The sequence below is a fragment of the Coturnix japonica genome, chromosome 21, assembly GCF_054131305.1.
Source record: "Coturnix japonica strain WE chromosome 21, WE-NBRP24, whole genome shotgun sequence".
Classification (NCBI taxonomy): Eukaryota; Metazoa; Chordata; class Aves; order Galliformes; family Phasianidae; genus Coturnix; species Coturnix japonica.
In genome coordinates this window covers 9571001-9586910 of record NC_140683.1, presented here as the reverse complement: position 1 = coordinate 9586910, position 15910 = coordinate 9571001, and positions in this window count along the sequence as shown.

Here is a 15910-nt window from a genome sequence, read left to right as displayed (position 1 = left end):
AGTTAAGTGTTCACACAGATGTTATTGGCTTCTGAACTGTACCTGACTCTAGCCTGACAACAAACAGATACTGAACATCTGAAGGTAGTGTTTAGGGAGTCAAAAGATGCGCAAATGAGAACTGTGCCTTATAAGTCAGACCAAATGACAGCAAGATTTACATTTTTAAGGAGTGCAAAGTAACACAGGAAAGTTCTGAGCACATGAAGGATGGCTGCATGTCTATCAAAAATGGGAAACAAGTTCAGTTTTACTGAGCTGACAAAACCTTGATCCTAACCATTTTGCCTCTGAAATTGTGAACAGCACAACAAGGAAGAGACTAGATAGCAATGGTGAAGGCAGCACGTAGTATGAAAGATGGATTAACCAGCCTTGCTGTGCACAAAGCCATTGGGGCCACTGACACCAGGAAGGGACCTCCCCTTCCTTGGGTCAGAGGATTTTGACTGTATGGAAACAAGCACAGCAAAGTGCATCTCAGGATGACATCTTTAGAGAAAGTGGGAAGGAGTCTTCATTTTGTTTCTGTTTACATGTGTTGTTTTTCTTGGTATTCGTCCAGGAAATGAAACAAAAACATTGACCTTTTTCTTCTTAATTGAGCTTTTCTCTTGTAGTCCTTGAAAGTCTTTTCATTCAGTAGCATCACGTGCACGAAGACTGTATGAAGCAGAAGCTGCAGCCCTTCAACTGTGTCTTATAAAGGGCTCAAACCACCACTGCCTGCAGCCAGTTGCCACAGAAAAGAGCTCTAGACTTGAACTTGACATATACTGACATAAAATGTGCTTTGTTTTACTGACTTTCCATTTCTTCTTGCTAGTAATTGGCCAAGAGCCCCGATTTCAAAGCCAGAGAAGGTTCTGGATGACCAGATCTAGATTTGATGGCCAGTATCCCATTACAAAAAAAAAAAAAAAAAAAAAAGTAAGAAAACCACCCACCCACACTTGGAGTTATTTTTTTCCCCACTAGAAGATGCACTCAACATGTTGATTGTAGCATTGGAAAAAAAAAAATCCAAGAAACATTGTGACCACAAAGCTTCCAAGAACAGATCATTGGAAAAGAGGATTAGAAAAAATGAGTTTATTCATGTTTAGGATAAACATGAAAGATGGAGATCTAAGCTACCTGAAACTTATTTACTTACTACAGTTCACTACAAAAGGTTCCGAACCACTGGGAATTAGGAGGGGACTTGTATTGATAATGGATCAACAGGGTGGGATGTTTTTTTCCTCCAAATACTGCCCGTACTAAACCATAGTTGTACACAAAACCCTCACAGCTGGAAAACATTAGCAACCTGCAAAATACTGTATCAACTACTGCACTTATCCTTCAGGTTTGCACCAGGCCATCTTGGGTGAGATGCTGCATTCTTTGAGACAACGAGGTGGATTTCTGATGAATGCTGACAAACCCTGCCTCAGATAAATAGTACAAGTTGTGTGGCAGCTCACTGAATCACAGCCAGAAGGTGAGCTTGCAGCTGCACTCAGTCATTTGTGCACATGGTTGTGGGAAGATATCGAGGCACATCAAGGAGACAAAGCAGAGGAGGAAAAAATCTAAGACGTGGTGTCAAGTTAACAAAGTGGGGCAAACAACAATTAAACATTACTATTACAGAGTTATCACTAGATCTGTGTCCATGACAGGGGACAGAACCACCAGAAACAGCGGTCCACGGAACCAGAACACTAACTCTTTAACTCCCACTGCTTTACATGATGTTCTGACGTGGAATATTGATAACAACAACAACCATAAAACCATGACAATTACTCTTTTGCAGGAATAAACCTTAGATGATTACTCTGAACTTCCCAGTTAAGGAGTTTCTCTAGTCCAAATAGGCACATTTCAGAAGGCCATCTCACATAACAAGCATCTTTGCAGGACTAGCTGTTAATTCAGTGACCAGTAATCACTCTACTGGCTCCTGGTGCTCCAGCTTTTAGTTTTTTAGTATGCTGCTACTTGTCAGCAGTATACTCATACAGAGCTGTGCAGCATTGATACCAATATTAGACATTCAAATGCCATTAACCAACTAGACCTATAAAACTGAGATTGTAGGATCAGTTCAGGCTCTTCTTTGCCTTTTGTGTATGTGTAAATGCTCACACCTGGAATAACTGTAGCACCATACATTTACCCTTAACTCTGTGGCAGTAAGAGCCTCTCAATATGGAGAGATGATAACAGACCTCCCCTCAGCATCTCCTGCAGGCAGGGAATCAAGCTTGTAGCCAAACCCTGCAGCCAGGAGCATAGAGCATCCCAGCCTTCCTCTGAGGACAGCATGGGCAAGCACTGTGTTTGGATGAGAATAAGAAACCACAGCATGAAAAACAATTGTTTCCACCTTCTCATGTTTATATTTAAGAAAATTCAGTTGCACACAGACTTCATTGTGCCAAAATTCCCACCGACATAATGAAAGAAACCAAATAAATATAATTCAAAGTAACAGGCCTCCAACTCCCTGTGCTAGTGATACAGGTCCCAAAAGAACATACCGTGCTCCTCCTGTAAAGATTTATAACACACCACACACACACACCTCTAAGTAATAAAAGTCAGGATTTTCCAGAGCACACAAGTGAGCTGTGTGCACTCTTTCCATATGAGGTTGTAGGGTCAGTCTGGCATCCAACATCCTGTAGCACTGCCATACATTTTATTCCGTTCAACTTCCAAGCACGAGTTTGAAGCCATGTTATCAACTACTGCAAGTCAGTAGGCCACAAACAGTTATCAAGAAGCAATCCCCAATCTGTATTGTCTAAACTTAACTAGACCACTAATAACCTCATTTGATAAGAAGGCACAAACTTTACTTGATGCTTGTTCTTTTTGAGGCAAATTGCAGCATGAGATAGAAACTCAATATCCAAAGCCAGGTTCTTTTTGAGGCAAATTGCTACCTGCCTGTTGTAGGTAAAGGCAACAGCAGATAACCTGTTTTAAATTCTCCCCCAAAAAGTGTGATAGACACAATCTAATTAAAAACAAAAAAAGATTTGCTTACCCTTTCAGAGATCAGGGCCCTCCAAATTCTCCAAAAAGCAGAATCACCAGGTAGAAAACTTTCCTGTGTTCCAGCCAGCTCTTACATGAGGCTTAGGGAAGGGTTATTTTATTCTTTGCAGTCTGAGTAACTGTAATAACAAAAGAGAACGTTTAATTTCAGTCCATTTACAGCACAGATGCTGCAGTCTGTCACCTCGCATACACGCTGTCATTTAACACTTATGCAGGATGCTTCCAGGCAGAACATTTTGCATCTCCTTTCTCCCTCCTTTATAAAAGTCTTGTAAAAGCAGCATGAGGATTCCTTCCCCCTGAAATTTCTATTACTATTTTCAGTGCTTAGCACTCGAAGTAATAATCCTCACAGCAGGGAGCATCACTCTGAACTGAAAACAAACATCATTCAGAGTTAGAGACTCACCACAGCCTGAATGCGAGAGACTGGCAACTGCTGTGGCAGGGAAGGTTCAGGTCCAGTAGAAAGACCAGAATGAAGTGGTGATTTGGGGAAAGCAGACCTCAGGAGGCTTCCCCCTTGTGACTACAGAAAAGCAGACAACCCTCCTACTTCTGTCAGGTAAAAAAGACTGGAAAAATGAATCCAGGCAGACAGCACACAGCATTTGCATTTCATTCTCTGAATGTTAATGTGACTACACACTGTGATACATAAGTCACCACTGAACCTACACAGCCGAGGGATCAGGACACTAAGAATTTGAAATAAAGTAAGTATAGATATTTTAAATTCTACTGTCTTGTTAAATTGTTCCTAAGAACAGATTGAAAGGAGCAAGGGCTCACAGTTGCTTGCTCTGCAGGCTCTTCAAAGAGTTTTGCCTGCAATACTTAAGGGAGTATTCTGCTGGCTTCTGGTGGAAGCTGATGCTCCCAAAGCAGAGGAGTGACTTCTAGATGTTAACTGTTCAGCTATAGTGGTGAGTTGTCTTGCATTTAATGAAACTCCATTAGAATGAGTACAGCCAAATTGTTAAGCAGTTACAGAACAGCCTGGAGAGGGCATGTTCTGCATCTTGAAATGTGTACTTGAAAAAAACAGCCCAAACTCTCATGCTATTTCACATTCTAAGTGTGATTATCTGCAGGTGATAGTTTTCCCTTTCATTCCTACATGCAAACAGAATAATTACATTGGGAGCTCCTGTTTCTGAGACTTAAGGCTCAGTTCCTCCCTTCTGATTAGATTACATTTATTCTGACAAATAATAAAATACATCTGTTTATAAGCTTCTTTTCAGTAGTGAAAGGCCACAATTAGGTGTCCCTTGAGCTGTTTCTTCTCTAGGCTGAACAAGCCCAGCTCCTTCAGTCGTTCTTTGTTGATGTCCTGCAGCCCTCTGAGAATCTTTATGGCCTTCTCAGCAAGCTGGACTATAAGCAAATTAAAGCCTAGAGGATGACTGCAGAGCAACAGTTGTATTAACAAAAAGTGAGAGACCGCAGCAATATTTTTCAGCTCGTATGCTGAGTAGGAAAGGCAAAGGCTGCTATCATTTTGAACACTGAAAGCTTGCCTATCCCACAATGAACATGTAAATGGAATAACAGGCACGGAAACATAATGCATTTATTTTTCTAGATTCGCAGTCAGTGGCAGTCTCTGGCACTTACTGGAGCTCTGTGTTTCAGAAACAAGCCTGTTACAAAATCAAAAGCAGGGAAATGTGCGTGGGTCTGATGCACTGCAATTACTGCCAATCTCAAGCTTCCAAAAAATCAGAAGGCTGTTTTTACAAAAAAGACTGTAGTTAGTTTCTATTTCGGTACCTCTGCCTTTCACGTGTGCTCAGACAACACCTTTGATTTTTCTCCCTGATGGACGTAGGTTAGGGAAGTACAAATGGGGAATTAATGGCAGCTGAAGTTATTGTGACACTTGTCAGGCTTGAGAGCTGAGCCTGATAAATCCCAAATCTGAGACAGCGGGGTTCTTTATTGCTGTTTGTAAAACAGGAGCTGGGCTCGGCCTAGGCCCACGCTCAGACCCCCAGGCTGCTGATGTGTGCCCTGGCCTAGTAGGCCTCAGTGTGCCTCAGTGTCCATGCAGAAAGCTCTGCCTTGAGAAAATACCTACATATTCACAGTCCTACTCGGATATACTCACAGTCCCACTGAGGAGCTACTTCTTCAGGCTGAAGCATCATAGCAGGCTGTGTTTTCCTTCCATGCATCCACTGGTGTGTGAGCACAAGGCAGTTGTCCCTATCCAGCAGGTGAGTGATATTTCATGGCCAGCTCTGTGCTCACTGTTGAGCCCCTTTCCTCAGCCCATGGCTGGAAGGGACAGACAGTGTTTTCCTTGTGGAAAATAATAGGAATCCCTGTGCTCTTAAATCACGGTGTCCTAAATTCATGGCTATCAGAAGAGAGCATAAATCTGACCAGAGTCATTAGAGGTACGAAAGGTAGGAGTGGAATGATTTTCTGTATTAATGCCATAACTCAAAAAAGAGGAAAAGAAAAATCCATATATATATATATATTTTCAAACAGTGTTCATAAAGATAAGAAAAGTAATCTTTTTTTTCTCCTTCAGCTCAAGAGCATTCACTTTGCTTCAGTGTAGCAATTATCTTGGACTTGAGTGTTATTGTTTCTAGTTATTTAATTTTTGTATTATCAAAAAACAAAATAAACAAACAAAAAAGCCATAAAGCATCACTTTTGAGAACAGATAGAAAATGTAACAAGTCTGGGTGAAAATATCAGAAACTTTTTTATGTTGTCAAAGGTTTTAATCATTTTGGCCCAAATTACCTGTTAAACTCCAGGTGAGTTGGTGAAGATCTTCAGCATTCCCTGAAGTTCCACTATTTATGTATTCATTTATTTGTTAATGTTGGTTCTGCCCAAATTCAGCCATCTTCAAAGGTTGTGCCTTTATTTCAGCTCAAAAAGTGCAAATTGGAATTTTAAGCTCTGAAAGAATTTTATTCCTAAGTATTTTGTGAAAAGGGAAGATGGTGAAAAAATTGAATCTGACTAGCAAATGATAGCAAGAAATAAACAGCTCTTCATCTTCAGTTAACAAGAAAACTGAAGAATCATGAATATGTCATTTGTGCTGGAAGCCTCCCCACATTACAACTGTGTCAACATTGTTACTGTGTTTTTCCCTTGCTAGTTGAGGGACCTTTATGGTGTTGCCAAGTATCCCAGGCCTAGTCAGATATGCTTCCGAGCTGTATCTTGTAGATGACACTTTTTTCCTTCTGAAGGTTGTCCTATAACTCTTCTGTGTTTCACAGATTTTAAGTACAGACTGGGTAGCAAAATGGACGTGATACATTACTACTAAACCACTAAATGCACAGTCAAGTTTCTGGACATGTGAACTAATTGTGAAATTCATCTACTTGTCATCTATCTATAATATAACTTGTTTTTTCTTTTTTTCCAACTGAGTCCTGTCTACGCTGCCAGCTTTTGTGACTTACCACTCATTGAGTGTTTGTGCTTTGTTGTATAGCTCCAACTGCTGGACTATGGTAATTGAATGTGAATATCTTTTCCTTTTCCCTGGACTTAGGCATCATAGAAAATCTTGACTACCGAGTCCGAATTTTTCAGAACTAAAAGACAAACAATCTAATAATGGAACACAATCTTTGTGATATTTTTAATGCTTGGTCAAGGCAACACTGACTCACTATAGCCATGCCTAATATCTCCAAACACCCCTGACAAGGCTATCATCTGGCCAAGATCTGTGCTTAAACGTTCCAGCTGTTTATGAGGTATTTCTGTGGGGGAAGTATGTGGCAATAATTGTGTTTCTTCTAACTGAAAAATGGCTGAAGTGATTTTCCTTTCAAATTCCTCCATAAGTGAGCAAAACCAACTGTGGGTAGGAAATAAACAAGACCAATCTGCAACAAAAACAATGTCTAGGACAAATCTGTCTGCACCTTCAGCTGTGGAGGTAACTAATTCCCTGTATTCTCTAGTAGTAGCTTAAGTAAACAGGTTGGGTTGGGTTTTCTTCCCCAAACTGCATCTGTGGACCAGTTATGAAATTCACTGTTCTTTCACAGCAAATTAACAAGACTTTGCAAAACTTTCATTTGAGGCCTACTGCAGTTACTAACACGAGAGTAAAAACCTCTTAGGAAAGAAAAATGCATTGCAAGAAAATGCAAGAAAACATTTTTCTTGCAGATTTGGGCCCCACACTTTTATGCAACCTTTATAGCACTTTCAGGCAGGTCTTGATAAGCTTTTTGTGCAAACAGCAGCCTGGCTTTTGATAACTCCTGCTAGGTTTGATCATCCATGCCTTTGCGTGTCCACTTTGTTTACACAAGCTGTGTATTTTGTGTAAGCTATGTATCTTACCTCAGCCTGGAAGAGGTGCAGTACAGTGCTTAAGCTCTGAACTGTAGGTATTTGGCATGCAAGATGGGAATAACCTTAATTTGTTGTCTAAGAATGAAGTATTTAGTCTGAGTGGAGTGCCTGACGTATTACGGTAAATGAAGAAACAATTAAGAAGGCGATCTGTTATATCTAATGTGTGTGACTTCTCTGGGGAGGCAGAAGGGTTCTCTTGATTGAGTAGAGGACATTCAAGCAACCATTAAGTTAATCAGAATGCAGATTTCTGTCATGGTGTATCTAGCATTAAGAAACGCTCAGAGAAGGGAGAGAAAAGGCTTAACCTGAGTCCTTTCAAATGTTCAGATAGATATAGGAAGGAATTTTCCATTTCAGAAAGAAGTACAGCAAAGGCCATTTGCCAGTCAGCTCTTCAAGGTTCACTGATACCACAGGGCTCCAATAGCTCACCCTGTGAAGACTGTTGGATGTGCATCTTCTGTGAACATCATTTTTTCAGGAGTCCCAGTGTGCAAATAAAGCAGCTTGGCTCAAGGGATCAGCAGGCAGAAAGCCTACAGTATGTTTATAGCAACAGTTCTAGTCCTGTGTTTATCTGAAGGGTTCCACTTCTGTTTTAATTACTCACATTCTGTATAAATAAGTTATATTTATAATAAGGCTCCTTCTACTGTGTAGGTGCTGTGGGTTACTTGATTCTCTGCAAACAAGGCAGTCTGAGAAAAACAGAAAAACTTCCTAAGCAATAATCTAGATCTACAGTCAGATGGTAAACTGTACCAGGTCCAGTTGGCTGAACAATGACCCAGAGCCAAATACTTTGATGTTCCCTAAGGAACCATAAATGCTGATGAAGTCTGTAATTTCTGATGGTGTATTTATTTACTCATAAGACATAAGATCCCTAGGCAGCTTTTTCCCATGGCTGATGTGAGATGCAGATGCTCTTACCTAAAGCATCTTCTCTGTGCTTGTGATTTCTTTGTCAGAAATGAGCATGGCCAGTAGAGCAGGATCTCTTGGATGGGGAGCAGGGGCAGTTTCTGTACGTGCCTTGCTGTGTGGTTGTGCTGGGAATGATTCACTGTGTGAAGATGCATTTTTCATCTGATTTTCAACAGCAACATAATAGAGCCCCCCCACTTATCTATGATGCACAGCAAAAAGTAATAAATGGTAATGACAATACTGTAGAAGAAAGGAGGAGATAAGATCTATTACTTCCTAGTGGGAATCACTGCTGCTTTCATTTTCATATAAATGACATCTCTTTTGAAACTGATGAACCCTCTTGTTTTTCCATCAGATATTTTGTAGCAGCCAGTCTTTATTACTCTGACTGTTCAGACTCTCATAACTGCACAGGTTGCTCTGAATGTAATGCCTCCTATGTATTTCCATGGAAACTATAACAAAGAGCACAACACCGCTATTTGGTCGTGAAACATTTGACATTTGATTGTGAAACTATTTGATGTGTCCTTCCTTCTGGTTCAGAAGAAGCTAAAGTGCATGTTGCTTTGCAAAGCTCAAGATAGAGGATGTGGAGAATGTCTTGCTGAATGAGGCTGGCTTTTCTTATCAGTAAACAGAGGCCCAGAGAGGGAAAGCATAGTACTTTGCAACCTAGCCTTGGCTTGGGGCTGTCAACAGGAGCCCAAGGAAGCCAGAGTTAAGCATGCTTGGGAGAAGTGGTTGGAAAGGATTTCAGTTGTCAGGGTACAGGCACACGGGGGTGGTGGGGGAAGGTGAATCAGCTGGCTGCTTTGAAGGCAAATTTGCTTTGACTCAGAGGAACTGAAAACAGTTCTTTCATTTCTAGTCAATATATCAACATTTTGGAAATGGGGAATGGAAACTTAGAAATAAGAAGCAGTGCATGGGGAGCCCAGAAGCACAACTCAGGCTGATGGAGATGAATGTGTTTGGGCTACTTGGTTAGTTAAGGTGAATCACAGCATTGCCAGAGCCTCCACAACTGTTTACATTAATCCTCTGTAAATAACGTTCCTTCAGCAGTGTGTATGCACACAAACATCCCACTTAACAGTCATGTTAAACAGTTGCATTAAAGAAACAAAATTAGATCATAAAGCTGTGAGTGATGCCTCTGAGTGGCTTTAAAGGAAGGAAAGCAGGACTTGATGTGTTTTTCTGTCCCATCTTCCTCCTCTTCCATGTTGCAAGCTTGGCATGATGGATGTGCTGCCTAAATGTCACGGGGCTGGCCTATCCAGTCTTCTTGTGGAGCAGGATGGTGGCCATGTGGTAAGGTCATCCGACTTGAGCAATCTTTCTCATGTAAATTGCTAAGGCTGCTGTGAAATGCTTGTGATTTCCTCACCCCTAAACAAGGTTTCATCTAATGTTTCTTAATCCTTACTTTTTGGAGGAAGAATGCTCCATTTTCAGAAGGGAAACAAATATGAAGTAGTGATGCTGTGTTGTGCATCTCTTCCAGCTTTCTCCTTACCTCTCTTCCAGTTATAGCAAGGAAACTGTAATGCTTACTTGCATCATCTACTTTTTGTAAAGAAAAGGAAGTTGGGAAAGACTTAACTGTACTGTTAAACTGGAAAAACTGGAAAGCACTGTGAGTGATAATGGCATGGATTTGCATCTAAAAACAAGAGATTGACTTAACCGAACCTCATCTACTGTGGACTTCAAAGAATGTAAAGCAACCAGTGTTCAGAAAAGAATAGAGCTGGTCTCTGCTGTTAAAGAAGCTTTGACTCCATGCTAAGAATGTGCTAACTCATTCAGATAAGATAAGCACGCCGAGCTTTTACTTCATATTGCTAAGGTTTTGAAGTTGTACTACAGAGCAAGATGTACTGTGAACAAACATCCTCATGCTACTAGTTTTGGTCTGAGCTTTTATTTGTCTCTGCTCCCTGTCTTCAGATCTCTTTATCTGTGGCTTCCTGCCTCCTGGAGGGTAGGGCTTCAGGAATGGCAAAGTACTTGAGGAAAGGAAAGATGAAGGGCAATTGGAGGAACCCTGCAGGAGGAAAACAAGAATGATCAAAAGTCTCAAAACAACCATGACCTTTGGTGTATGGCTGAAAGAATGGTTCATTAAATGTGAAGAGGGGAACTCAAAGGGAGACAGAATGTTCTTCAAACGTGCTAGCTGCAAAAGATTAAACTGTTTTCCATGTGCAGCATAAATAAGATTATTAGTGAAAGGCTTAAATCATAGGAAAGGAGATTTTAGGGAATGTTACAAAAATAAAAAGCCCTGAGGAGAGGGAGGCATTGAATTGCCTGGGGGCCCATGGACTTGTCGTTACTGGAGGGCTTTAGGAAAACAAGACTCTCAACATTTCTTCGAAATTACATTAATTAATACCAGTACCAAATCTGTAGGGGAGAAAATCTGATCCTTTCATATCAGTGGGATATTATGAAGAACATCCTTAGGCAGGCTGCTTTTCCAGCAGTCCCTTCATAAACAGAAGAATTTAATATAAGTAAAAACATTTTTAACAGCAAAAGAAACCCCTTTAAAATATTGACATATTCCTTTTTGCAAAGACAATGTTTTGAATCAGCTTTTGGTGAAAATTGATTTTTTTCCCCCTCAAAAATAGATTATCTTATCCCAAGATAAAAAATGAATTTTGTAGTGTTCTTATTCATGAACAAGGCTAGTAAGAGCAAGCTCTGTTGGGCAGCATGGGAGCATATGAAGAGCAGGATGAAGACACATCATAGGCATCTCCCTTTTATGCCTACTATGAGGACACTGTTTTGAACCTTGTCCTTCAGATTATTTTGAGTGCTCCTCACTTTGTTGTTGTGACATGTGTGCTGTTTATGCCTGACTAGAGCCCTAAGCAACAGTTGAGCAAAGGAAAACTGTTCACCCATCAAGTGCAAGGGCGGTGAGCAGCTGGCAGGAGGCTGCCTTTCCTTCTCTCCTGTTAGCTCCCATGTATCTCAAAGTCCAGATGCAGATCGCTGTTCTTGTTGCACGTCAATATGTGGTGGAAGCTGGCTACTGACTTAGCTGCAATGTAAATAAATGATGTTTGCCCGACCAGTGTTTGTTTGGTGACACATTAACTGCAAGGCCTGGATTGGGGCTGGGATCTGATGCTTGGCACTGACTCTCTGGTTCTCTCTCCACGCTCAGATCAAATATTTAGAATCTAACCAGTTATGAGAAAACAAATCATCTGTGTGATTGTTGTAAAGAAGCTCTAGGGATGTAGCCTTTGGCAAAGCAAGCTGTGTTCATGGATGGTCTTGATGAGGTGCTTAGCTTTGGTCAGAGTCCTGGACAATGCTGGAGGCCAAAGTGGAATGTGAGTCCAAATTTTACGAATCATCTTCATTTCTGGGATGGGCAGCAGCAAGATGATGGCGCTAATTATTTCTGACCTTTTGAGAAAAAGGATTTGAAATCTAGCTGTGGAAACAGTGTGACATCTGAAAGTGGGCCCACCCTGTCATTGAGACCTTTCCAAAGTCTTGCTGAAATTGATTTTGAAGACTTCAGACCAAGCTGCCTGGCTGCTGGACGATGGGCCTTTAGATATTGCAGTAAACATGAAAGAAGGGCTGGCACATTTCCTGTAGAAATGACTTTGCTTTTTATTCAGATGGTGAAAACAAAATGACTCCAATAGGGGGAGTTGTGATGAATGAGATGCAGCCCCATGATGGAAAAAGCAGAGACACTGTGCGTGACACAATGCTGGAGGAACTGGGTAACATGGCTGGAAAGACTTTTGGGGTCATGCCTAGTTGCAAACTCTCCAGCAACCATATTGCAATGGCATTCATAAATGCATCAAGATGGATTTTCTCAAATCAAAACGAAGCCTCACCACTCCTGTGAGCAGACTGTGTCAAAACCTTACCTTTGTGCTGATTGAAGTCCTACTCATTTCTATCCTCTTCTTTTTACTGATCAGCTTATGGTCATTTATTAATGAAAGCTTTGAGCAAGGCTGCTAAACTTTCTCATCAAAATGAAATTCTTCTGCCAATGGACTTCATTTTCACTTTCTTCCTTCCTATCACTTAAACTCAAAAATGCCACTCCAGATATTATGCCACCATATTATGTTGCCAACTGACACGCAATGCCAGAGAGTTGGATTAGTGGGAAACCAACACCTTCATCTTGCTTTTTCATCTGATAAGTTTTTAACCCTCTCCTAGAACATAACATTTGTTTCTGCTTCTTCCTCATTTACTCTGTCCGTGTTTTCCACATCTTTTTGTGGTCTACTCCAGTTCATTCTACTTGGAACATCATATTTTTTAGCTTTGCCAAACCAATCTTCTGCAGTGCCAAGTCACTTTTCTGGATTCACCTTCCAGTATCCTCTGGGATGGGACACACGTTTCCTCTGAGAGGGTCTCTTCTACTCAGTAAAGATTTTTAGGTTTGCAAGTATTGCTAGAAAGGTGTTTGGTTTTTGTTTTTTTTACAAAATCTATCAGATTTTTTTCCAAGCTGTGTGTTTCACAACTCTAATATTCCCTTGGCACAAAGGGTAGATTTTGTGATGCACTCCGCCAGCATTCACTGCCATGGATTTACTTCTAGAGCCCATGCCCTCTATTAAATTACTTTATTTTCCTCTAGACCCAAGGGAAATTTGTTCTGTTGTTCATTGCTTCAAATCTTATTTGTAATTACTAGAATATCCTATGGATATCTTGTAGTTTTTCTGAACGAAGTGTTTACTTATTTAAGATTTTCTTAGAAATGGTGGAGCTTTTTCAGTATTTCTCTGAAATATTTCCTCCAGTATTGGACTGTTTATGCTGAAGTGGGCTTCTGATGAAAGCTTTTATTAATGAGAAATTCCGAACACCAGAACATTGCTGTATGGCAGAAGATTCCCTTGCTTTTGTGAAGAGAGAAATTGAAAAGAACGAATGCAATCCATATTTGTGAATCCATTAAACTTCATTGTAAAAGCCCATTTGTACCACTTTATCTGTCACCTCCATGTGAACCTGCATGCAGCAAATCTGCCCCACTCCACAGCAGAAGGCATGTCTGTGGGAAGGAAAGGGAGAGCACAGCCCAATGCCATCTTGCCAGCATCTAATATTTGCTGAGGCACATGGCTAGAAATGTGATGCCATGGCATCCTTTCTTCACTGTTACCCTATAATCTGTGCACTGTATTGCAGGGTCTTTGGAATCAGGACTGAAAATCTATTACAACTCATGAACAATCATCCTTGGGAGCCCCTTGTCTGCTGCCTGATGGTTACACTGCTGCAAGATTCGAGAACATACTGTCTCACTTGTTCTGATTCTGGCCTGGGGTGGTTTGTGCAAATATTAACATTGGCTTTTCCCGTTCTCAGCCTGCCTCCTCATATGGTAGGAGACCACATGCATGAATAATGTGACAAGCATTTCTTTTGGTGGGGTTGGAAAATGCAACTTTCCTAGAGTTAGATCCGGAATTGGCAGAAGTCACTGCTGCCACTTAAAGTCTTTGGACTCAGCAGAAGGAGCAGCAACCCCTTTTCATTAGCAAGCATCTGGGGCAGATAAAAGGCCTGCTGTGGGCACCAGAGAATTGCATTTGATGATGATTATTTCGGCATAACAAGGCACTCGCATTGCAGAACAAGAGGTTCTCTCTGCGGGAAGAGCAGCTGCTTGGATGCTCTGGATGGTTTGGGCAGCCCCAGGTGGCTCCTTGGAGTTGGCTGTGTCATAGTGACAGTGGCAGAATGAATGTAAGCTGGGGTGCCCTGCAAAGCTGGGGTGTCACACTGTGTTTCTAGGTATTATCCTGACATGAGCAGATTGTCTTGGCCGTACCAATTAAAAACTATGCTGGTAAAATTTAAACATGATGAATAATATTTTAACAAAGGTCAAAAAGCATATGAGTATTTTGTTAAGGATTATGGAACGAATCTTAACATATCAACCTAAATTTAATTGAAACCCTCTTTTTACAAGCTGGTTAGAACTTATTGAAAATAAAATTAAAACAGCTTTGATTTTGGCCTAAATGTAAAGCTGAAATACTGAAATAGCATGAAAAGACTTTTTTTTTTTTAATAGTAATTTCTGACCACATGAAAATAGGGAAGTACTACAAATCTTTCAAGAAAGCCTGACTTTATGAGATTTCCAGCATCATTTCCAGATTAAACAGATTTGGCTCAGTGTTTAAACTCCTTTAGGATCATCTGAACCAAACACGTTTTCTGAGATTTATGTCAGTCTGGGCTTTACTCCTTATATGAGTCTCACTGCAGATATTTGAAAGCTCTATTTATGGGTCTATTTAGGGGAACAGTGCAAATCATTCATGATACAGCCTGAATCTCAAAAACCTGGATTCTGCTTTCAGAAGCAAACCTGGGATCACTGGCCAGTTCAGTAAGGGTCTAACCAACTCTGGACAGACTTCCATGGAAAGAAGGCCAGGTTGGATTTTAACTTTGACTTTTATCAGCTTAGAGGAGAGGGAATCATCAGGGGTGAGTGCTGCTGTGTGATGTCTTGCTGTCCTGCAGGCTGCTTTGATTTCTCACTGGCTGTCTAAAAGCAGTATCAAGTTGCTGCTGATTGTAATCAGAGGTAAGGAAAAGCTGGTGAGGGTCAGCTTGTTGCTTTCAGAGTCGAAGCTGAGTTTTGCAGAGCGCTGCTGAGCCTGCTGGGACCATCCTGTTAGAGCGTCTGCAGTCTGCATTGAGGTTTCTCTGCACAGAGACACTTCTTTAGGATTAAGGCTGGTCAAAAAGCTTGTGAGTTGGTTTAGCATGTAACAGCAAGGGGAAGGGAACTCCAGCTGGAGTAAGAAAGCACTTCTGCTTGCAGTAGGGTGGTACATCGCTTTGGTATGATAGGTTACTATTAAGAATTGTGAAGTGCTTCCTTACCACTACCATTAGTAGGACCATTTGTGGATTTTTGCATTTCTCTGAAGAAAAATTATTGAATTCATTCCATGTGCTACAGGAAGATTTGTTTGGGGTTTTATTTTTTTTGGTTCCTTGGATCTCAGTGATACACAGGGTTGGAATCGTGGTATTTTATCTAGGAAACCAACTTTTACTGGCTACTGCACTTCTGTACATCTGAGCACTGTACAGATTCATTTGGATGTAACTGGACTGAGAACACATGACATAAAACATGCATTTACATCCCAGAATGCAAAGTTCAGCATTCATTTTAGTGTCCAAGCAGTTTTCTGGGCTATAACAAACACTGTGTTTTCTTGCAGCTACTGTTGTTTTTCTGCTTCCTTTCATGTTACTCCTTACAGGATTCAGCTGAAGCTGGACAGTCTCATTTGGTAGGAAAAATAAAAGAACTGAGAGGCACTAACAATTTAAAACACTTGCATTTTTACAAATCCTTGCAAAGTGAAATTGCCCTGATTCAGAAAAGGCTTTTGCCATAGTGCCCATCTTTCCAAAAGTGGTAATGCTTACCAGATTGGTATTTTTGGCTTTCGTTTATCTTTAGAAACAAAGCAAGGTTTATAAATGAGATTTGGCAAAG